Below are 21,081 nucleotides of genomic sequence, written 5' to 3'. Positions count from 1 at the left end.
AATTCGTCAGAGAAAGGAGAACCTCAAAAGGGGTGGGGTGGATGGAGACTTTGTCACATAGGAATGAAGAATTACAACATAATGCAGTGGAGTCACGTGCTGCTTGGGATGGGATCACAGATGAGAATCTGCCTAACTTTGATGGGGTGGGGGTTGGAGGTGTGAAAACTTCACGGAAGACATCGTGTCTGAAGTTTGTACAAAATTATGAATAGGAGTTCATCAGATATCTAAGGAGAAGAGAGCTTTCTAGGAAAAGGGCTCATACATTAGTGAGTAACCCCTTCCTCGCCCTATCCCTCCCCATTTGAGTTTTTTCTTGGGTAAGAGATTGTATCTGTATAGGGCTCCGCCAAAGCACAAAGAAGTTCCCTGGGAGGGTGTTAAGATTTTGTAGCAGCAGTTTCAGAGGAATATACTGGGCGAGTTTTATCAAAGGAAGAGAAGGAAACCAGAGCACTTAGCTCTGGGAGGTCAAACCCCAACCCAGCCCTACTTCTACCCCATTTGGGGCTGAAATGGTGTTCCTGGGTAGCCAGAGGGCTCCAGAAGGAAGGAAAGTGGTGCTTGAGGAAGGAAGTGGTGGGTCGGGGGAGGAGAAACAGGACCCAAAACAGACTCTGGAGACAAACATTACCTCTCCAGCCAGGCTGGCTTTGACAAAATGGATTTTCTCTTGTTTAGATGGGAGATGACCAATAATTTGACCATTTCCAATCATTACCATGTTTGAAATGAGCAACATGCAAAACAAAAAAAATGTAATAGTGACAATATGATGTGTTGTATTTACTGAGAGCTCATCGTGTACTTTATATGCAATTTTTCCTTTAAACCTTCCCACCAGCTGGTGAAATAGGTATGATCTTTAACATCTTCATTTTGCAGAGGAAGGAACAGAAAAGGGATAAAGTCACTTGTTCATGGCCATTGAGCCAATAGGGGCAGGTCCTGGATCTCAGTCCAGGTTCTTAACCACTAGCCGTGCTGCTTCTCTGCTGCTGGCAAATTCAAGCCTGAAATTTGGGCGTGATTTTATCTTCTGTGAGTTTCCCTTCCTGGTGTTTTGGGCAAAACGATTCTCGCGTTGGACTGTCCTGTACAGTAGTACCACGGGTTCTGCTCACTAACTGCCAGGCACTCCCCAGCCACTGTGACCACCTAAGATGTCCACACGTGCCCATTTCCCCAGAGTCCTCTGGGACTACACCACTGGCTAAGAATGATGCTAGGCTCATTAGGGAGAACTGGAGCAGATAAAATCTACATATCTGACCATCGGCAAGAGCTTGGGATCACCTGCTAATTCGGGGCAAGTTTTTCAAGTTCTCCAAGCCTACAGCAGGATAGTAAAATTGGTTCTCCAGATTCCAGTTCCAGGATTTTGGTGAGAAGCCAACAGGTTCCTCTTATTTTGAGAATGCTTCAAAATAATTGAAGTAGAATGTTGTGCCAGGCATAAGGAAGAGTAAGAAAGAGCTCCCGCGCAGAAGGAACTCACAGTATAGCAAGGCAAGTGAGGTCCTCAACTGGCCCTCATATGCGATGAAGTGATGTAGAGCTTTGCTCTTCTCAAAGTGTGGCGCCAAGGCTAAGAACATCGGCATCAGTGGATGTTAAAAATATAGAATCTCAGGCTCCATCCCAGGCCTATTGAATCAGAATCTGTCTTTTAACAAGATCCCCAGGTGGCTTGGATGCACTTTTTTTTGAGATAGGGTCTTGCTTTGTTGCCCAGGCTAGAGTGCAAGTGGCATGATGATGGTTCAATGTAGCCATGACCTGCAGGGGTCAAGCAGTCCTCCCACCTCAGCCTCCCTAGTAGCTTGGATGATAGGTGCTCATCACCACGCCCAGCTAATCATTGTATTTTTTTTATAGAGATGGGATTTCACCATGTTGCCCAGGCTGGTCTTGAACTCCTGGGCTCAAGTGATCCAGCTGGCTTGGCCTCCCAGAGTGCTGGGCCATTGTGCCCAGCCTGTATGCACATTTAAATATAAAGATCTCTGGTTATAGAGCACACAGGAGAAAATAACTAAGTTTGTTGCAGTGATCAGAGAAATCTTCCAGAGAAGAGAACACTAGACCCTGAAAAAACAAGTAGGCTTTTTTTTTTTTTTTTGAGATGGAGTCTTGCTCTGTTGCCCAGGCTGGAGTGCAGTGGCGCTGTCTTGGCTCACTGCAATTCCACCTCCCGGGTTCACGCCATTCTCCTGCCTCAGCCTTCCAAGTAGCTGGGACTACAGGCACCCGCCACCACGCCCAGCTAAGTTTTGTATTTTTAGTAGAGATGGGGTTTCACCGTGTTAACCAGGATGGTCTCAATCTCCTGACCTCATGATCCACTCATCTTGGCCTCCCAAAGTGCTGGGATTACAGGTGTGAGCCACCGCGCCCAGCCACGAGTAGGCTTTTTTAGTAGGCAGAGAGAGAAGAGAATAAGAGCCTACTAGTTAGAATCATACAGTTTTTCCCCTTGGAATTATTTATTGGTTTGAGACACCAAAAGGGATAAAGATTTATGTGTAATCAGGGAAACAAGAGTCTTTGGGTACTCACATTCGTGTCTGATAATAATATTAATTCAGTTTGACAAATATTGTTAAGCAACAGTTATTCATTATCACTCAACAGACGGATGTTCCAGGTATGTGGCTGAATAATGAACACAACAGATGTATCCTTTCCCTGAGTACTGAGTCTAGGTTGGAATCCCGGGAAAACCATGTCTGAACTGTGTAAACATGGGACATTATTTAGCCTCTCCTTTTCTTAGTTGCCACATCAGTAAAGGGGAGTCATAATGGCACCCTCCTCATTGGATTTTTGTGAGGATTACATGAACAATACACTTAGAGCGTGAAAAATAGTAATAGGAGCATACAGAAGTTTATTAAGCACTTTCTGTAATGAGGAATAGTGTGCTCAGAGTAACCCACATTTTTGAAATAGGTTAAACATTTCTGAAGAACTTTTGAAATTCCCTGGATTACCAAATCTTCTTATATCACTTCATTGTATATGAAGATTGGTTGAGGTCTTATGTTTCCTGACACCTAACGGCAAAGAACATTAACAAGAGGCTACATAATGTTCATGATGATGTGTACTCATGAGCCCGTCCAAAACTTTCCTCTTTAGCTGTTTCATCCTGGCTTGTTCCTTACTAATTGTGTGACCATGAGCCAGTCATTGAACTCCCCAGCCTTTGGTTTCCTCATCTGTATAATGGGGATAATCAGTGCACTTGCATGTAGGGCTGTTGTCAGGATTAAGTTAATTTCTGTAAGTAAAGTGGTTAGAATAGTGCCTGATCCACATTAAGCAGTTGATAAATCTTAGCTAACATTGTCATCATCATTCTTATTTTGATTATTTCCCTTAGTTAAAGAGCTACCTGGAAGTTAAGCCCAATATAGGGAGGGCATTACTCACATGTCAAGTCAAGGCTAGTTCTCACAGTAGAGTGTCCTTTATGCTCAATTCCTTGGCTGTCCTGCCTCTTCTGTCTTGATAGAAACTTGATTTGGTTGGTTTTTAGGCCACATAGAGTGTTGTTAGTCCATACCTGTCATGTGAACTGACAGAAAAATGGGATCTGCATCCTCAAAATAAAAATGAGGTCTGCATCCTCTTTCTGTTAAAAGTGGCCATTCTCTTGCCACCATCACCCCCAAAACTTTGTCAGACACACTCTATCTGCAACTTGAGTTGGAACATTCTTTATCAAGTTTATGTCATTAGCAATGATGAGTTCTTTAAAAGGGGTAGATGAACTAAGTGGATTTATAGAGATGTGCACTTAGTCTTTCAAATATGACAGCTGCTCTGAAACTTCCAACCAGCCAAACCTCAGATCTTCTATCCTGCTGGGCTGGATATTTCATTGTCTTACCTTTTGCACTCCCTTTTCATTACTACACAATGTACTATTTCACCATGAGGTGAAAATAGAACACCTGTTGTGAGTCTTTGAGGATTTTGTTCAGTGTTTTCTTGTAAAGTCAAACCAGAAACCCCCACTGACAAAACTAGCTGGTCTCATATTGAAACACAAACTATAAAGTGTCAGGGAAAGAAAACGTGACTTAGCCAATGAAAATAGTGCACTGGGGGGCCAGAATCTGTTTTCAAGATTTATGAGCTGAAAGTAAGTCACACTTTAATGAATATTAAATGAAACCCATCTTATTCGTGAAAGACAGGCTATATTTTCTTATGAACATGACCAAGGAATGCCCCCTTGCTGAAACTTGAGTTGTCTCCTTAAAATGATATGCCTGTGAACACATTACAATCAATCTTCTGAGAACTAGAAAACATATGATGGTTTGGCATTATAAAAATCATTTTTTTCCCTCTAAAGTGTGTCAGAGGGACACACTTTATTTTATGTGGGGGGGGGGGATGTTACAAGTGAAGAACAGGGAAAGAAAGCAGTGTCTTATATTTCAACATATTTTATCCTTGGTTTGAGGTATTTGTGACTTTGAAAACCAGGCCCAAATTTGGCATAGGGGGTCAGACATGGGCAATATCTGTCCCTGGTGGCCTCAGTTCTTTTTTTGGTGGGGGATGGAGTCTCGCTCTGTCGCCCAGGCTGAAGTGCAGTGGCACGATCTCGGCTCATTGCAAGCTCCGCCTCCCAGGTTCACACCATTCTCCTGCCTCAGCCTCCTGAGTAGCTGGGACTACAGGTGCCTGCCACCATGCCCGGCTAATTTTTTTTTTTTTTTTTTTTTTTTAGTAGAGACGGGGTTTCACTGTGTTAGCCAGGATGGTCTCAATCTCCTGACCTCATGATCCTCCCGCCTCAGCCTCCCAAAGTGCTAGGATTACAGGGGTGAGCCACGACGCGCAGCCCTCAGTACTTTTTTCTATGCTCCAAATTCTCCTTCAATTTTGGCTGCCACAAAGTGTTCCACCCTCACTTCTCTACCACTCCCACCCCCAAATATCATCAGGAAAAGATTTGACTCTTAGTGTGAATATGATCTTTTTTTAAAAAACCGTTTTATCTTTAATAATCTTGCAATAATTTAAAATATGAGAAAAAAGTTAAATGTGTTCCCTTTACAGGTGATGCCACCATGATTGTCTCGCACAAGCATGATCAACCACCATGATGAGACTGGATGCCAAAGAGTATGGCTGGCAAAAAAGGCATCAGGGCTCATACATTGAAGAGTTTGGTTACGGAGTCTCTGAGGGGTAACAAGTGGCAGAAGAGACATCAGTTTAAGGGACCTTCAGAGGGCAGGGTGCAGTTGCTGGGTCATGAGCACCTTGAAGCGTTTCTTGATGGTGATTTGGTGTCGGGAGTATTTGTCATCTGGGGAGAACTGAGCAGGAAGGGCTGAGCAGGTCTGTTGTCCCATCGGGTGAGATTTCTCCAGTGTATAGACCCAATCTCCCTGCTCACTGAGGTAATACTGGAGAAACATGATCACTCTTAAGCCAGAGGTTCCAATTGGGTCCGCAGCTCCGTCTGTCGCTGTCTGCTGAATATGATCTTTTAGAAAGGCATTTGCATTTAAAATTTTCTAAATGCAGAAGGAAAGGTTGGTGTATCTGGGGGCATCTGGGAGTATGTAAGGAATTAATAGTGTATTGTGGGAGAGGAGAGACAGAGCCTCTTCTCCCAGGAGCACCTGTCACACCTTGTCTGTGTCCCTGGAGATGGGCAGTGCAGTAGCCCTGGAGAAGGAGGTGGTACCGTTAGCTTCTCAGTGTTTCTGAAATCATACTAAAATACTAAGTAGGAACCTACCTGTGTGGCCTGGCTGTGTGTAGTAGACAGTTAGAGAAATACTCCTAGAAGCGAGGCAAGGCCAGCCTGACAAGGATGTGAACTGAAATATCTGTTAGAAATACTTCCCTCAGGCAGGGAGGGGACCTGTGCAAGAATAGGGGGTGTGGCCAGCCGTGAGTGACAGACACTCGTGGACTTCCACATTAGTGCCATATTCAGATTGAGCAGAACTAGAAGGTAGGGATCCCAGGCTTCCAGAGTTGTACTTTCAGAATATAGTCTGAATTTTCTAGAAGTATTTAGAAGTTTTTCCTTTTGCTCATGAAGGGTGATGGCAGGGTATATCAGGCTATAGTCTCCAGGTAAGTGAGGTGTCAGTCCTTTTCCAGGTTAAGGTATACTATACTAACTGGTACGACTGTTTGATCCCTAATTTGGGAAATGATACATGTAGTGGTAAAGAAAGAGGATTTGGAATCAGACTGAAGATAAATCCCTGTAAGACAAGAATAGCAGCCATCTTGTTTGTTGATAACCAAAACTTAGCTTCACTGGTTCCTGGAACAGTGAATACACTCAAAAACTATTTTGAATGTTGAGGGAATGAATTGATGGATATACTAATGAATGAACTAACCTGTTTGAAATTCCAGAGCTTCTATATTTGAGACTTATGGCCTTGGGCAGGTTACCCAAGTTCTCTGAGTCTTAGTTTTCTTATTTGTAAAACTGGAAAAATAATACTCAGTTTACAGGGTTGTTAAGAGAAATAACATGATCTAACATATCCATAGCCCTTAGCACAATGCCTTAATAAAGACAAGCTGTCAGAACAGTGATAGTAGCAGTATTAATGTTCATCGCTGCCGTACTCACAGAATTGTTGTTCAGTGGGGGAGGAGGTGGGTAAAATGTGGACATAGATCCTCATGGCAGCCAATGAGAGATGAACAGAGGAGAACTGTTGTGGAGTGAAGAGTCTGGACAGGGGTTGTTTTATGAGGTTTAGGTGAGAGATTGTACATGCCTTGACCTTGACAGAGAAAGTAGAAATGATTGGGGTGAGGCCTTAGCAAAACGGGGTCAATTTGAACCAGTTTCCTTTGGGAAATCACCAGCATGTCTGACTTCAAAGCTCAGGCCATTTCTACCACATCATACTACATACTCCTACCTATGTGAAGAAAAAAGGGGAATAAATAAAATGTAGGTCTCTCTCTCTCTTTCTCTCTCTGTGTGCGTGTGTTAAAGGCCTGGAAGGTACTGCCTAGTTGGTAATGGAGACAAAGTTGTTGGGAGGTAGTCAAAAAGAAGGGTTGGTGTTAATCGGAGTAAATTTCTGCCTTTCCCTTCTGGCTGGGCCCAGCCTTACCTCTGGATGGGAAGCATTGCTGCCATGCTAGGTTCTCTAGTTCATGCTTTCTGGAGGAAAGCAATGATGTTTGCCATCATGCAATCTTATGCTATGTTGCAAGCCAATTTTTACAGCCATTAGAATTTACAAAGTACTTGTTGAAAGGGAATATATAAAATGCTTGAAGAGAGAACCATGAGAGAAAGTTGGTGCCATGAGTGTATCTTATTAGGTGTGTTCTAACAGGCATTGGGTTAGATATTTTACATACCTTATGTTTCATTTGTACAACCCCTCTCTCCATGTTATAAATGAGGACGCTGAGACGTGGAGAGGCTAAGTAATTTGGTTACTAACCTGTACAGTCAAGATTCCAACCCAGATCTTTCTCAATTCTGAAGCTATTCTCTGACCATATTCTATAATGCACGTGACGATGCAAAGCTAAATGAGCCTTTCACTCTCTGCTTTTGTCTTCTTTCTACAGTTATCTTGCATTATATGGAAGGGCTAGCTCAGTGATGGGAATGGATGTATTTATGGAAAAGAATCACTTGCTGGCCAGGCATGGTGGCTTATGCCTGTAATCCCAGCACTTAGGGAGGCCGAGGTGGGTGGATCACGAGGTCAGGAGTTCAAGACCAGCCTGGCCTAGTCTCTACTACAAAAATTAGCCAGGTGTGGTGGCGAGCACCTGTAATCCCAGCTGCTGAGGAGGCTGAGGCAGAGAATTGCTTGAACCCAGGAGGTGGATGTTGCAGTCAGCTGAGATCGTGCCACTATACTCCAGCCTGGGCGACAGAGTGAGACTCTGTCTCAAAAAAAAAAAAAAAAAAAAAAAAAAAAAGAATCACTTGCTATTCCAGGGACAATAGTTCTATCTTAACATAATAAGAGGAGTAAACAAGTATTGGATCCTTAGTATGTGCCAGTCACTACACTAACAGCATCACCCTCACGATCTCATTTAATCCTCACCGCAAGCCCATGAGCTGAGCACTGTGCGTGCATGCTACTGGGAGGTAGTGGGTGGGTCAGTATAGGCTCTTCCAGCTCACTGCCATGCCTTGGCAGGGTGAGGTGCATTACATTGGCTTCCATGCCAGATGCTGTTGGAAAATACACTGGAGGCCAGATGTAGTAGCTCATGCCTGAATCCCAGCACTTTGGGAGGCTGAGGAGGTGGGCAGATCCCTTGAGCCAGGAGTTCGAGACTAGCTTAGGCAACATGGCATGACTCCATCTCTATGAGAAATACAAAAATTAGCCAGGCATGGTGGTGCATGCCTAGTCCCAGCTTACTCAGGAGGCTGAGGTGGGAGGATTGCTTGAGCCCAGAAGGTCAAGTCTGCAGTGAGCCAAAATTGCACCATGGCATTCCAGCCTGGACAACACAGTGAGACCCTGTTTCAAAAAAAAAAAAAAAAACAAAACCCAAAAACAAACAAACATACAAAAAACACCAGACACCTGGTTCCTAGGTTCATAGCATTCTCCCGTGGAACATAAACAGCTAGTGTAAGACCTTTCTTCCTCCAGAAACAAGTGAGTTATGAGTGCAGCTACAGTTCATTGACAGTCAATGTGATCCATAAGCTGGGTGGGACAGTGGTTTTTGCAAGGCCACATCCCACCTTATCATCTTCTTCCTTGTAATAGCTGTAAGAGTATTAGCTCATATTTGTTGAGCTGTTGTTGAACTCCAGACACTGTACTAGTCATTGTACATGCATTCTCTCTTATCCTCATTGCTACTCTCTGAGGGTGGAACTGAGACAAAAAAATTAAGTCCATTTGCCCAAGGACCCACAGCAAATGGAAGGGCTCTGATTCGGACCTGAGGGCATCTGTTTTTAGAGCCTAAATGCCTGACAGGGAGATATACAGCTGAAAGTCTCAACCAGACCATAAATGAGAAGCACTGTGTTTTATTCACCTTCCTGACACCAGGTCATGTACTGTAGGGACTCAGTAAGACTTGTTACTCAGGGCCAGGTGCGGTGGCTCATACCTGTAATCCCAGCACTTTGGGAGGCTGAGGCAAGTGAATCACCAGGTCAGGAGTTTGAGACCAGCCTGGCCAATATGGTGAACTCCTGACTACTAAAAATACAAAAATTAGCTGGGTGTGGTGGTGGGCATTTGTAGTCCCAGCCACTGGGAAGGCTGAGGCAGGAGAATCATTTGAACCCAGGAGACAGAGGTTGCAGTGAGCCGAGATCGCACCACTGCACTCCAGCCTGGGTGACAGAGTGAGACTCCATCTTAAAAAACAAAACAAAACCAAAAAACCCCAAAAATTTGTTACTCAGAAGAACCACCAAAAGGTTGTTGTTTTGGGGCATTGGCAGTGGTGTGGAGTATATTGGAAGTGCTAAGTGCTTTTTAACCAACTTGGATCGAGGCCAGGGTTATTTTCCTATTCTAGGTCTGACCTCAAAGTGCTCCCTTTGGCATGTTGGATTCAATTATTAGGGTGGTTTCACATTTACCTTTCCCAGCAATAGTTTTCAGCCTTAGCATTCTGCTCACATTTCACATTTAACTAAGTCTCTCTTTAGCAATCTGCTCAGACCTCTTGCCTTTGTGAATAAAGTTTGATTTTCACAAAGGGCACTTTCTAGTCAAAATTCCATACTTGCTGCTTTCCCGGCTATGAAGTGCTGACCTGGGTGGAGGAGGCATTGCTTCCTTAGGAAAGGACAGAGCTTGAAGCTCTTCATTCATCTCAGGGCCCTTCTCTCCCACTTTGGAACAGTATCAGTCAGATGTACTTCATTAGAGAGACCCTGGGCTGGTTCCTAGGAACTTCCTGTCGGCCAGCTGCTACAGTGGGGTTGGCAGGTACCAGGTGTGGCCAGCAAACATACCTGCCTCAGAGGCCTGGGTCCTTTGAAGTACCGAAGGAATGTCACACTTCAAAGAAACCTCACTGCAGCTGTCACCTGGCTATCGAGGGGGAGGTCAGAGAGTTAATATGCAACCATGAAACTCCCACCTCCAGCCAACATCTGCAAAGCTGAAGCACTTTTTTTTTTTTTTTCTGGTGCACAGGATTTGAAAGTATTGTTCCTAATTTATCTCAGCAAGAGATCAGTGCCCTATGTCTTCAGATAAAGATCCATTGTACATATCTATCCAACAATAAAATAAGTAAATAAGTTTTCTTTTCTGAATAGGAATTATTTAGTAATGAAGTAAGTATTTGCAATTACTATTTGCAGGAGTTTAATTATGGGACTAATTTGTAAAAAACATTAGCAAGGCTTTGTACAAATGTAGCATCTTTTATCGGAGGATCACAATGTGTTGTATGCAAATGAATGAACTCTGCTGACGACTCTGCTTGGTATGCACTCAATTACTGTTTTAAATTTTCCTTGGGCCTTCAGCACTCTAGGGCTGGGGTGGGAAGCCAACATTTATTTATAAATTGCAGCAAGATGGATGTAGATTAGATCTAAAAAAGGACTTCCTGGTTGTGATGTTGCTAAATGCTGGCCTGAATTACTGTGGCAGTTTTTAAAGACTTGCATGAACGAGACTTCCTGTCACTTTGATGGTAGTCTTTTTATTAGAAAACCAAACCCATCATCTTCTTCCAGTAGAAGAAGCTAAGTTTTGAACTGCGACACAAATAGTAAGCCACTAAAGAAAAGAAAGAGGGTTGGAGCGAGTGACTACAGAAGCCCAAATTCTGGCAGACTCTCCTTTAAGGCTCTGGACTCTGCTAAAACCCGAGCAGCAGGAAGGTATGCCTCAATTAACATCATAAAGGCCAAATTTTGCCAGGGGATAGCCTTTGTTACAGTTCCTAGCCTCAAAGAAATGGCTTCAGCTCCCTTTCCCTCCCACCCTTACTTATACACTCCAATAAAGATTTGCGTCTAAAAAATAAGATAGACAAATACCTGCATATATATGTTTAGAGTGGAATTTCATTACAGATTTCTGCCTAGTCTTGACAGATAAACCAGACCCAATGACCTAATATTCCTCCTGCACTTGTTTTATTTAAGCCTCGTGTTTCTTCTACCTACTCCTCCTTCGGCAGAAACAGAAAAGATTTTAGAAAAGAACAGGTTCTTTGCAAACTGCCTATGGCGACTCTGAGGGTGGACCCTCATTCACCCTCATTCTCTGCTTCCTAATCCCTTTCCTGTCCCAGTACCTTATGGTTTATTGAACCCTCAAAACTTTCTGTAGCTTTGGTGCTAAATTTTGCAATCAGTTTTCTTCCACTCTTAGGGGTTAGTGCCCCTGGGCTCATATTGGGCTGCCGTAGAGCAAGTGGAAGGTCAGAGGAGCTGAAAAGAGGAGTCTCTGGAATTGGGCTGCTTAGTTCAAAATCTGGTTTATGAACCATGGGAACTTGGGCAGGTTTCTTCATCTCTCTACCTAGTTTCTTTAACTGTCAAATGGGGACAGTATTAATCCCTACCTTATAGAAAAGTCGTGAGAGTTTACATGAGATGATACGTGTATAATACATATTTCAGATAACATGTATTATTCATATTTCAGATAACATAATACAGGTTTCTGTTAATTAGACTCCAAAAACATAAGGATGAGTATACTTTTATCTTGTAGCATTTTTGAATGCTTTTCACATGCTTCTTTTTTTTTTTGAGACGGAGTCTTGCTCTGTCGCCCAGGCTGGAGTGCAGTGGCCGGATCTCAGCTCACTGTAAGCTCCGCCTCCCGGGTTTACGCCATTCTCCTGCCTCAGCCTCCCGAGTAGCTGGGACTACAGGCGCCCGCCACCTCGCCCAGCTAGTTTTTTTTGTATTTTTTAGTAGAGACGGGGTTTCACCAGGTTAGCCAGGATGGTCTCGATCTCCGGACTTCGTGATCCGCCCGTCTCGGCCACCCAAAGTGCTGGGATTACAGGTTTGAGCCACCGCGCCCGGCCTACACATGCTTCTTAAGTATTGTACACGTATCATCTCATTTAACTCTCATGACTTTTCTATAAGGTAGGGATTAATACTGTCCCCATTTGACAGTTAAAGAAACTAGGTAGAGAGATGAAGAAACCTGCCCAAGTTTCCATGGTTCATAAACCAGATTTTGAACTAAGCAGCCCAATTCCAGAAACTCTTCTTTTAATTAATTAGACTCTGAAAACATAAGGATGCTTATACTTATATTTCTTTCCTGGATCCAGAGCATCTTCAATTATTATGGTGTTTCTCCAACTGTCGGTTGGGTATTATTAATGGTTCAAGAATTCCACTTAATTTGATATCAACTAGCCTATGAAAAAAGGAAAAATATCTGTGTACAAGGCAGGTATTGAGGATAGTACTGCCAGGCATGATAGCATGCGTCTATAGTCCCAGCTATTCAGGAGGCTGAAGGGGGAGGATCGCTTGAGTCCAGGAGTTCTGGGCTGTAGTGCGCGATGCCAGTTGAGTGTCTGCACTAAGTTCAGCATCAGTGGGTGACCTCCCAGAAGCAGGAGACCACCAGGTTGCCTAAAGAGGGGTGAACTGGCCCAGGTTGGAAACAGAGCAGTGCAGAACTCCCGCACTGATAAGTGTTGGCATCATACCTGTAAAGAGAGACTGCCCAGCAGCCTGGGCAACTTACTGAAACCTGCCTCTTTTGAGCCCTCACCTTATAAAGTGTGCTTTCTTCTCATGCATCTGTCCTAAGACAACAGAAAGTACAGTATGTAAACTTTTTTAAAAAAAGAATAGTACTGTTTTAGAAAACTTTTATTTATTTTATACCTGTATACTTGTATGTGAGATATACATTTACTTAACATGCTTTACCTATGTATATTTACATATATACTTACACGAGATACACTGAATCATGATGTAAAATATTATTTCAAGCACAGTCAAAAAAGTGAAAAAATGCAAGACATTTTTTCATACAAATTGAACAGAGTTGCCTGCCACAACCCTGTGACTCCCCTGCGTCATGGGTTATGTGCTGAGCTCTTTCAAGATGATAATGGTCTTTTAGAAATATTATTAGGAAAGTCATAAATGGAGCAAGGAGGGAAGAAAGGAATAATTTAAATGACATATAGGGCAAGGCAAACGAAAACTATTAGGCATAGTATGTAAATTATAGAAGCTCATTTTCTACAAAGTATATACATGTAAAGGGTTACTATCTTTACTATATACAGAACACTTACAAGGCATATGAGCAATTAATTCATAAGACAGTCGGCCATCTCTATCTGTGGATTTTGCATCTGTGGATTCAACCAACTGTGAATCAAAGCATTTCAAAAAAATAATAATTATCTCTGTACTGAAAATGTACAGATTTTAGATCTTGTCATTATTCCCTAAATAATACAGTATAATAACCTTTTACATAACATTTACGTTTTATTAGATATTGTAAGTAATCTAGAGACTAGTTAAAGTATACAGGAGGCTGGGTGCGGTGGCTCACGCCTGTAGTCCCAGCACTTTGGGAGGCTAAGGAGGGTGAATCATGAGGTCAGCAGTTTGAGACTAGCCGGGCCAACATGGTGAAACCCTGTCTCTACTGAAAAATACAAAAAATTGCCAGGTGCCGTGGCTCAAGCCTGTAATCCCAGCACTTTGGGAGGCCGAGACGGGCGGATCACGAGGTCAGGAGATTGAGACCAGCCTGGCTAACACGGTGAAACCCCGTTTCTACTAAAAAAAATACAAAGAACTAGCTGGGCGAGGTAGCGGGCGCCTGTAGTCCCAGCTACTCGGGAGGCTGAGGCAGGAGAGTGGCATAAACCCGGGAGGCGGAGCTTGCAGTGAGCTGAGATCCGGCCACTGCACTCCAGCCTGGGTGACAGAGCGAGACGCCGTCTCAAAAAAAAAAAAAAAAAAAGAAAAAGAAAAATACAAAAAATTAACTGGGTGTAGTGGTGGGTGCCTGTAATCGCAACTACTCAGGAGGCTGAGGCAGGAGAATTGCTTGCTTGAACCTGGGAGGCGGAGGTTGCAGTGAGCCAAGATCGCGCCACAGCACTCCAGCCCCAGTGACAGAGGGAGACTCTGTCTTAAAAAAAAAAAAAGTATACAGTAGAGACCAGGTGCAGTGGCTCATGCCTGTAATCCCAGCACTTTGGGAGGCTAAGGCGGGCAGATCACCTAAGGCCAGGATTTCAAGACTAGCCTGACCAACATGATGAAACCCTGTTTCTACTGAAAATACAAAAATTAGCCAGGCGTAGTGGTGGGCGTCTGTAATCCCAGCCACTCAGGAGACTGAGGCAGGAGAATCGCTTAAAACTGGGAAGTGAAGGTTGCAGGGAGACAAGATGGTGCCACTGCACTCCAGCCTGGGTGACAGAGCAAAACTCCATCTCAAAAAATAAAAAATAAAAAAAAGGTATACAGGGAAATGTGCATAGATTATATGCAAATACTATATCATTTTATATTGCAAGAGTGAGTATTTGCAGATTTTGGTACCTATGAGAGGTCCTGGAACCAATACCCCATGGATACTGAGGGACAACTGTAAATAGTAAGCATATAAAAATATCTTCAGGTTCATTACTAATATAGGAATACAAAGGAAAACTTGAAATTATGTTTTTCATCTATCAAATTAACAATTTTGTTTTATGGTAATATCCAATGTAGAGAAAGTTACAGGGAAATAAACACTTCCAAAAAAGACTAGCAGGGATAAAGACTGGGATAACTTTTCTGAGGGAGCAATCTGGCAATTTGATTTCAAAAGCCATAAAAATGTATATACCCTTTCAGTTGACAATTCTTCTTCAAATAATTTATCCTAAGGCCATAATAAAGCTGTTTCACAAACATTTAGCTATCAGGATGTTCATTGCAGGACTGTTATAGTAAAAAAAAATTGGAAGATAATTTTAAAAAAAGACAATTGATAAAATAAACTTTGGTGCACTGACAGAAGAATTTAAAATGATGCTCTGGTATGGTTTGAGATAATTTCCTTTTGTGTAGGGTTTGGTCTCTACAAGCAAAGCTTTGGGTACCAGACTTCTCTTAAATTAAAAACTAGGACCTTATGTTTTGCAACTGTGTCAAAGTGCAATAGATTGAATTTAGGCAGAAGTGCTAACTTGAATAATAATGCGATTGGCTTTAAGAGTATATAGTGTGGAAGAAATTGCATGTTATTTATACAGGTGCCAAGTAGTCCACACTTGCCTGCTGTTCTCTGTAAGAGCTGTAACCACACCCAGTTAAATTTTGGCCTCCCTGCCTGTAACCTGATAAAAGCGTCAAGCCTGTAGGACGGTGTGTTGCTATACTCACTGATGGAATTTTCTCTCCCCTGCCTGGGCAGGTGAACCCAAGGCTATGAACCAGGGCCTGTAGGTATTTGAGGCTATCATGATGCTGCCCCTTCATTCCTACAGTCAACTGGGAGCTGTGGGGGCTGCAGCACTTGCTCTCTCCTGGCCAGCAGCCCAGGGGGTGAGGAGGGCTTGGGGATCCGTTGAATTTTCCTTTTTGTTTTCTTCATTTCTATAGACTCTAACTCACTTGTTAGAAAGAAAAAAGTCTTACTAGTCTTACTGTTGGAATTAGGAAATTAGTCTTTAACTGGACTGCAAATATGGCTCACACCTGTAATCCCAGTGCTTTGGAAGGCCAGGGCCTGAGGATCATTTGAGGCTGGGAGTTTAAGACCATTCTGGGCAATATAGTGAGACCTGTCTTTACAAAGAATTAAAAGCAGCCAGGTGTGGTGGTGAGAACCTGTAGTCGTCACTACTTAGGAGGCTGAGGCAGGAGAATCATTTGCACCTAGGAGTTTGAGGCTGCAGTGAGCTATCATTATGCCACGGTATTCCAGTCTGAGTGACAGAGCAATGTCCTATCTTTAAAAAAGAAAAAAGAAGAAAAAAATAGATTGAAAAGGACAGTGTATACCCCATGAAGTTAACAGTTGGGGTGTTTTTTTTTTCCTGGTTGGCAGGATTCAGGTGGTTACTCTTTCCAGTTTACCTCCATTTTATAGTTTTTGTCTCCAAGCACATATTACTTTAACTAGAAGGACAAAAGAATCTTTTTGTCACTGTTGTCTTGTTCACTGCTGCCCAAGTCCTAGAATGGTCTCTAGTCTACAGTAACCTCTCAATAACTACCTGTTGGGGAAATAACCGAATGAATAAATGTCAAAGGTCATTGCTTCCTTTGGGAATGGAAAGCTTTAGTACCATCAGATTTTTTCAATATCCTCAGCTTCTCAGGATCACAGGTTGGAGTTTTAGTTGCATATGTTAAAAATCACAGTTCCTGTCTTCTTCAAAAGTCCTGTGACTTTCAAGAAACCTATGACTTTGGGCACCCTGTGTGCTATCTTTCCTTCAGCACAGATGATTCCTGCCTGCTGAAAAGTGCTAACTATTGCACCTCAGCTAAGCCACTCAACCTTCTTCTAGAGGCCCAAGGAGATATGAATGTGACCAAGAACTTGGCCTTTAATATTCAACCCAAGTCTGGCTAGAGGTCGGAGAGAGAGAGAAAAAAAAAAAAATCCCTCCATGAGCCATAGCTGTTTGTATATTCAGTGTCTCTAGGCAACTGGGAGGACATTTACCATTCATCCTCCAAGAATGCTGAGTAGCCCTTCATATGTGGGATTCACTTTGGGGTAAATTTCCGTCCTTACTAATGAGCCTGTGATGGGAGTCAAGTGAAAAGGAATCATTAAATCTGGTTTTATTCAAGTTACATAATTAACTCTGGCACTGAAGTTGGCTTCCCAAGTTTTATACATGGCCTGAGTTTGTCCATTGAATTAAAGGTGAGCATGGGGGTTGATGACGCAGTGGCTATAGGTTCTTATTTCTTGTCCTTCTTCATAGGGTTAATTTGAAGAATAATTTGGCTAAAGCACCTTGTGCAGGGTTGGGAACGTGTTAGTGATCAGCACATGAAATGTCCCCGTCCATTGCCTTTTTTCCCTCATGACCTCCTACATGGGAGGTTTTCCCTTGGAGGGTGTGACAGCTGATTGCCCAAGCTGGTGTGGGAATTTAGCTGTGGAGATTGACTGGCAGATCACAACTTGGACTGTTCTGACCAATAGGGGTAGGGCTCTCTACTTCATTAAGTGTCTTTGTGGCATTTTGTCTTTCTCTCTCCTGGCTAGTCTACTCAAACACCCTTCTCAGAGACTGCCACTGTGGACTCAAGTCTTCACAATACCAGGAGGTTTGTGGGAACTGAATAAATTGCTTCAAGATCTAACATAAAAATAAGTCCTGGCCCCAATCCTAAAAGAAGTCACTGGGAACCCAATCAGTGCTGGGCAACCAGCCCAGGCCCAGGCTAATGAGATATTTACATGCTAGGCCTTTCCCTTCAGTTTGGTCTTCACTGGCCTCATTTGTGAGGAAGTCTGGAGTGTGTGTGCTGTAGGCAGAGGCCGGTGCTTCCCAGCTTCGTGCCGTGGACTTCTGTAGCAGATCAGGGGCACTATCAAACACCAAAAAATCCAACACATTCAACAAACGGCAAATTCCCAGCTCTAAGTGATTACTTGCCTTTTTTTTTTGCGATTATTTTTCATTTACATTATTTTCTGAGTTTTGCATGTTTTACTCTGAGAGGAGGTATAAACAGGCAAAGGAAATGTAATCTCATTTATTTCAATATTTTGTGAGTGCTTGGTCCTAGGAGTTTTAGGAGAGCATTTTCATTTGTCAGATTAAGACACATTTAAAAGCGTCCCCAAAGACGATTTAGAATTGGAAAACTAAACCTAGGAGGAAGTTAAGCTACAGTGATTATTTTGCTTGGAGAGTAGTATTGGCTTTCCAATAAAATGAAGGTGATTACTGAGAAAGGTAGCTGATTGGTCATTAGTGCATGGCAAAGACAAGAGAGTGAAGACTCACGTTTGCTTAAAAGAATTATTTTTCTCTCAGGTGGAATTTGTTGGACATTAGTGTGGCAGATTGTGATATTTCTTCTAAAAGTGGGAAAGCAATTTATGTAATTTGTGCTCATGTGCAGAGGAGAGAACCAGACGGCTTTCGCAGTAAACTTTGAGGGCTTTACTAGAATAGGGAGAGACAAAAGAGAGGCAAACTTGGTGGCTTGTGAGATGGAGAATCATTGTTTCAAATCAGGGGTGAGAAAAACCTGAAATTTGGGAATGGCTTTTCAATAATAGCTCTTCTGATGTGTAGTACTAGAATCTCATTTTTATTTGTTTTAAGCACAGCTTCAGAGGTTCTTTAAAAAAATTCCAAACTTGGAAATAAAGAAAAAAGAGGGGGCCGGGCACAATGACTTATGCCTGTAATCCCAGCACTTTGGGAGGCTGAGGTGGGCAGATTGCCTAAGGTCAGGAGTTCGAGACCAGCCTGGCCAACATGGTAAAACCCTATCTCTACTAAAAATACAAAAATTAGCCGGCCACTGTGTCAGGCATCTGTAATCCCAGCTACTCGGGAGACTGAGGCAGAAGAATTGCTTGGACCCAGGAGGAGGAGGTCGCAGTGAGCCGAGATCGCGCCATTGCACTCCAGCCTTGGCAACATGAGTGAGACTTTGTCTCAAAAAAAAAAAAAAAAAAAAAAGAAGAGGAACAGCGTGTCTTATCAATGTCACATTGGGAAAATGTTTAAAAGGCCTCCAAGGATTACTCATTATTTACTACTGACAAGGCCTAGACTCTGTGAGGTCACATGGTGATTTGTAGGTTTATGTCTGGTATACAAGATAACTATAAAGATTATGGTTTCATTGCCCTGAAGGACACTAACCTCTTTTGACTTAACATAGTAATCTTATTCATATATTCTCTTTTACAAATTTCACTAATTTTTCTGAGTACTCAGGTCCCCAAATGGCCTTGCAACCAGCTTGCTCATTCTTCTGGCTCCCCACCAGTGAATTGAATGTGTGTTAACATGTGTTCATTATTTAAGTCATGTTTGTAACTATTTTAAAATTGCTCTTTGACTAGTGGAATTTTATCTTTTATTGTTTGCTGAGTAAGATTTTTCATAATAACTTCTCTTCTGCTCTTTGATTAATGCTGAATAGAGTCGTGATTTTACTAACATTTATTTTTGTGGCAGCCTCATGTGTAATCCCACCTGCATTCTTCAAAAGCATTTGTAAATAACCAACAAAACTATTTCCTGGTGTAAATCAGTGCGTGGAAATCCGTTCTTGTTCTTAAAGGAAGTTAAAGTGAATGAGTTTTCTTCACAGCAATTCAGGATTTTTATCTACAGAGAAAAATCAGTATTTATGTAGTTTTGTACTTACTGTCAACCAACAGGTCTCGTAAATATAGGGTTTTTGCCAGCTTTTGTGTTAAGAGTTACATGTACTCACATAAATGGTTTGGGAAGAAAGACTGAATTGGTTTGGAAAGAAATCAGTTATTTAAAAAAGAAAACAACCGGCTGGGCGCGGTGGCTCACGCCTGTAATCCTAGCACTTTGGGAGGCTGAGGCAGTCAGGTTGCCTGAGCTTAGGAGTTCAAGACCAGCCTGGACAACAGGATGAAACCCCGTCTCTACTAAAATACAAAAAAAAAAAAAAAAAAATACACCATTGGGTGTGGTGGCATGTGCCTGTAGTCCCAGCTACTCAGGAGGCTGAGGCAGGAGAACTGCTTGAATCCAGGAGGTGGAGGTTGCAGTGAGCCAAGCTTGCACCACTGTACTCCAGCCTGAACGACAGAGTGAGACTCCGTCTCCAAAACAAAACAAAACAAAACAAACAACCTGAACCATAAACAGTTGAATTCAGTCAGGATTGTTTACTCATTGCGTGAATAAATTTGACCCCTTAAATAATGAGCCACTTGAATTCAACTGCTTTTCGGTGTAATACAGTTGCATCTTTGAAATTTTGGCGATGCTGCATGACCTCAAATGGTTGTAATTGCCTATGAAAAAAAACAGGCATGAGAAACTGTGCTACTTTAAATGCAACAGATACACATATTTGGATTTTGACAATTCCGTATCGGTCTCTTCCATCCAGAGAGGTAAGATCCCTTTATATAAGTAAATACCTGAGACTGGATCCTGGCTCACTCCTGTAATCCCGGCACTTTGGAAAGCTGAGGCAGGAGGATTGCTTGAGTCCAGGAGTTTGAGATCAGCCTGGGCAACATGGAAGGACATTGTCTTTACAAAAAATACAAAAATTAGCTGGATGCGATGGTACGCACCTGCAGTCCCAGCTACTTGGGAGACTGAGACGGGAGAATAATCACCTGAGCCTGGGGAAATGGAGGCTGCAGGGAGCTGTGATTGCATTACTGTACTCCATCCTCGGTGACAGAGCAAGACCCTGTATCAAAAAAAAAAAAAAAAAAAAAAGATCATTACAAATGAGCTTCAAATGTTTTTCTTAGTGTTTCAAATATTTAAAACCAAAACAACGCTAATGATTTTTATAGACAAAGTAATATTTATTTCTTTAGAATAACCATTCCATAGTTAAGTAATTAAATTATTGCTTAGAGCTGTGCATAAATGAACTATCAGGAAACATTTTCATTTTTTTTTCTTATCGAGGGCAGTGGGTAATGATAGAAAATAACAGGTGAGTTTTGTATGTTTTAAAAAATAGTATTCATCACTTTTTGCTCTCCAAATCTATTGTTTCATAAATTTGGCATTGCCTTTGTTTAAAAATTGGGATAAGCATTATACTCCTTACTGTAGGAGTTCCTATAGCAATCTGTTTCCAAGAGGGAGTATCAACCAGTATTTGACTAAAGAGGGAATTTTTTTTTTTTTTTTTTTTTTTGAGACGGAGTCTCGCTCTGTCTGTTGCCCAGGCTGGAGTGCAGTGATCTCGGCTCACTGCAAGCTCCAGCTTCCGGGTTCACGCCATTCTCCTGCCTCAGCCTCCCGAGTAGCTGGGACTACAGGAGCCCGCCACCACACCTGGCTAATTTTTTTTCATTTTTAGTAGAGACGGGGTTTCACTGTATTAGCCAGGATGGTCGTGATCTGCCCGCCCCAGCCTCCCAAAGTGCT

The 21,081-nt window shown here is 42.5% G+C and overlaps 1 pseudogene; it reads right to left on the bottom strand.

The window, feature by feature from the left end:
* Positions 1 to 5,252: 5,252 nt before the first annotated feature.
* On the bottom strand, positions 5,253 to 5,447 carry LOC111543754 (annotated as a pseudogene).
* Between the last annotated feature and the right edge of the window lie 15,634 nt (positions 5,448 to 21,081).

Source organism: Piliocolobus tephrosceles, chromosome 10 (genome assembly GCF_002776525.5).
Source record: "Piliocolobus tephrosceles isolate RC106 chromosome 10, ASM277652v3, whole genome shotgun sequence".
NCBI classification, from domain to species: domain Eukaryota; kingdom Metazoa; phylum Chordata; class Mammalia; order Primates; family Cercopithecidae; genus Piliocolobus; species Piliocolobus tephrosceles.
The sequence above is the reverse complement of the archived record's forward strand: the minus strand, read 5'-3'. Positions and strand labels throughout refer to the sequence as shown.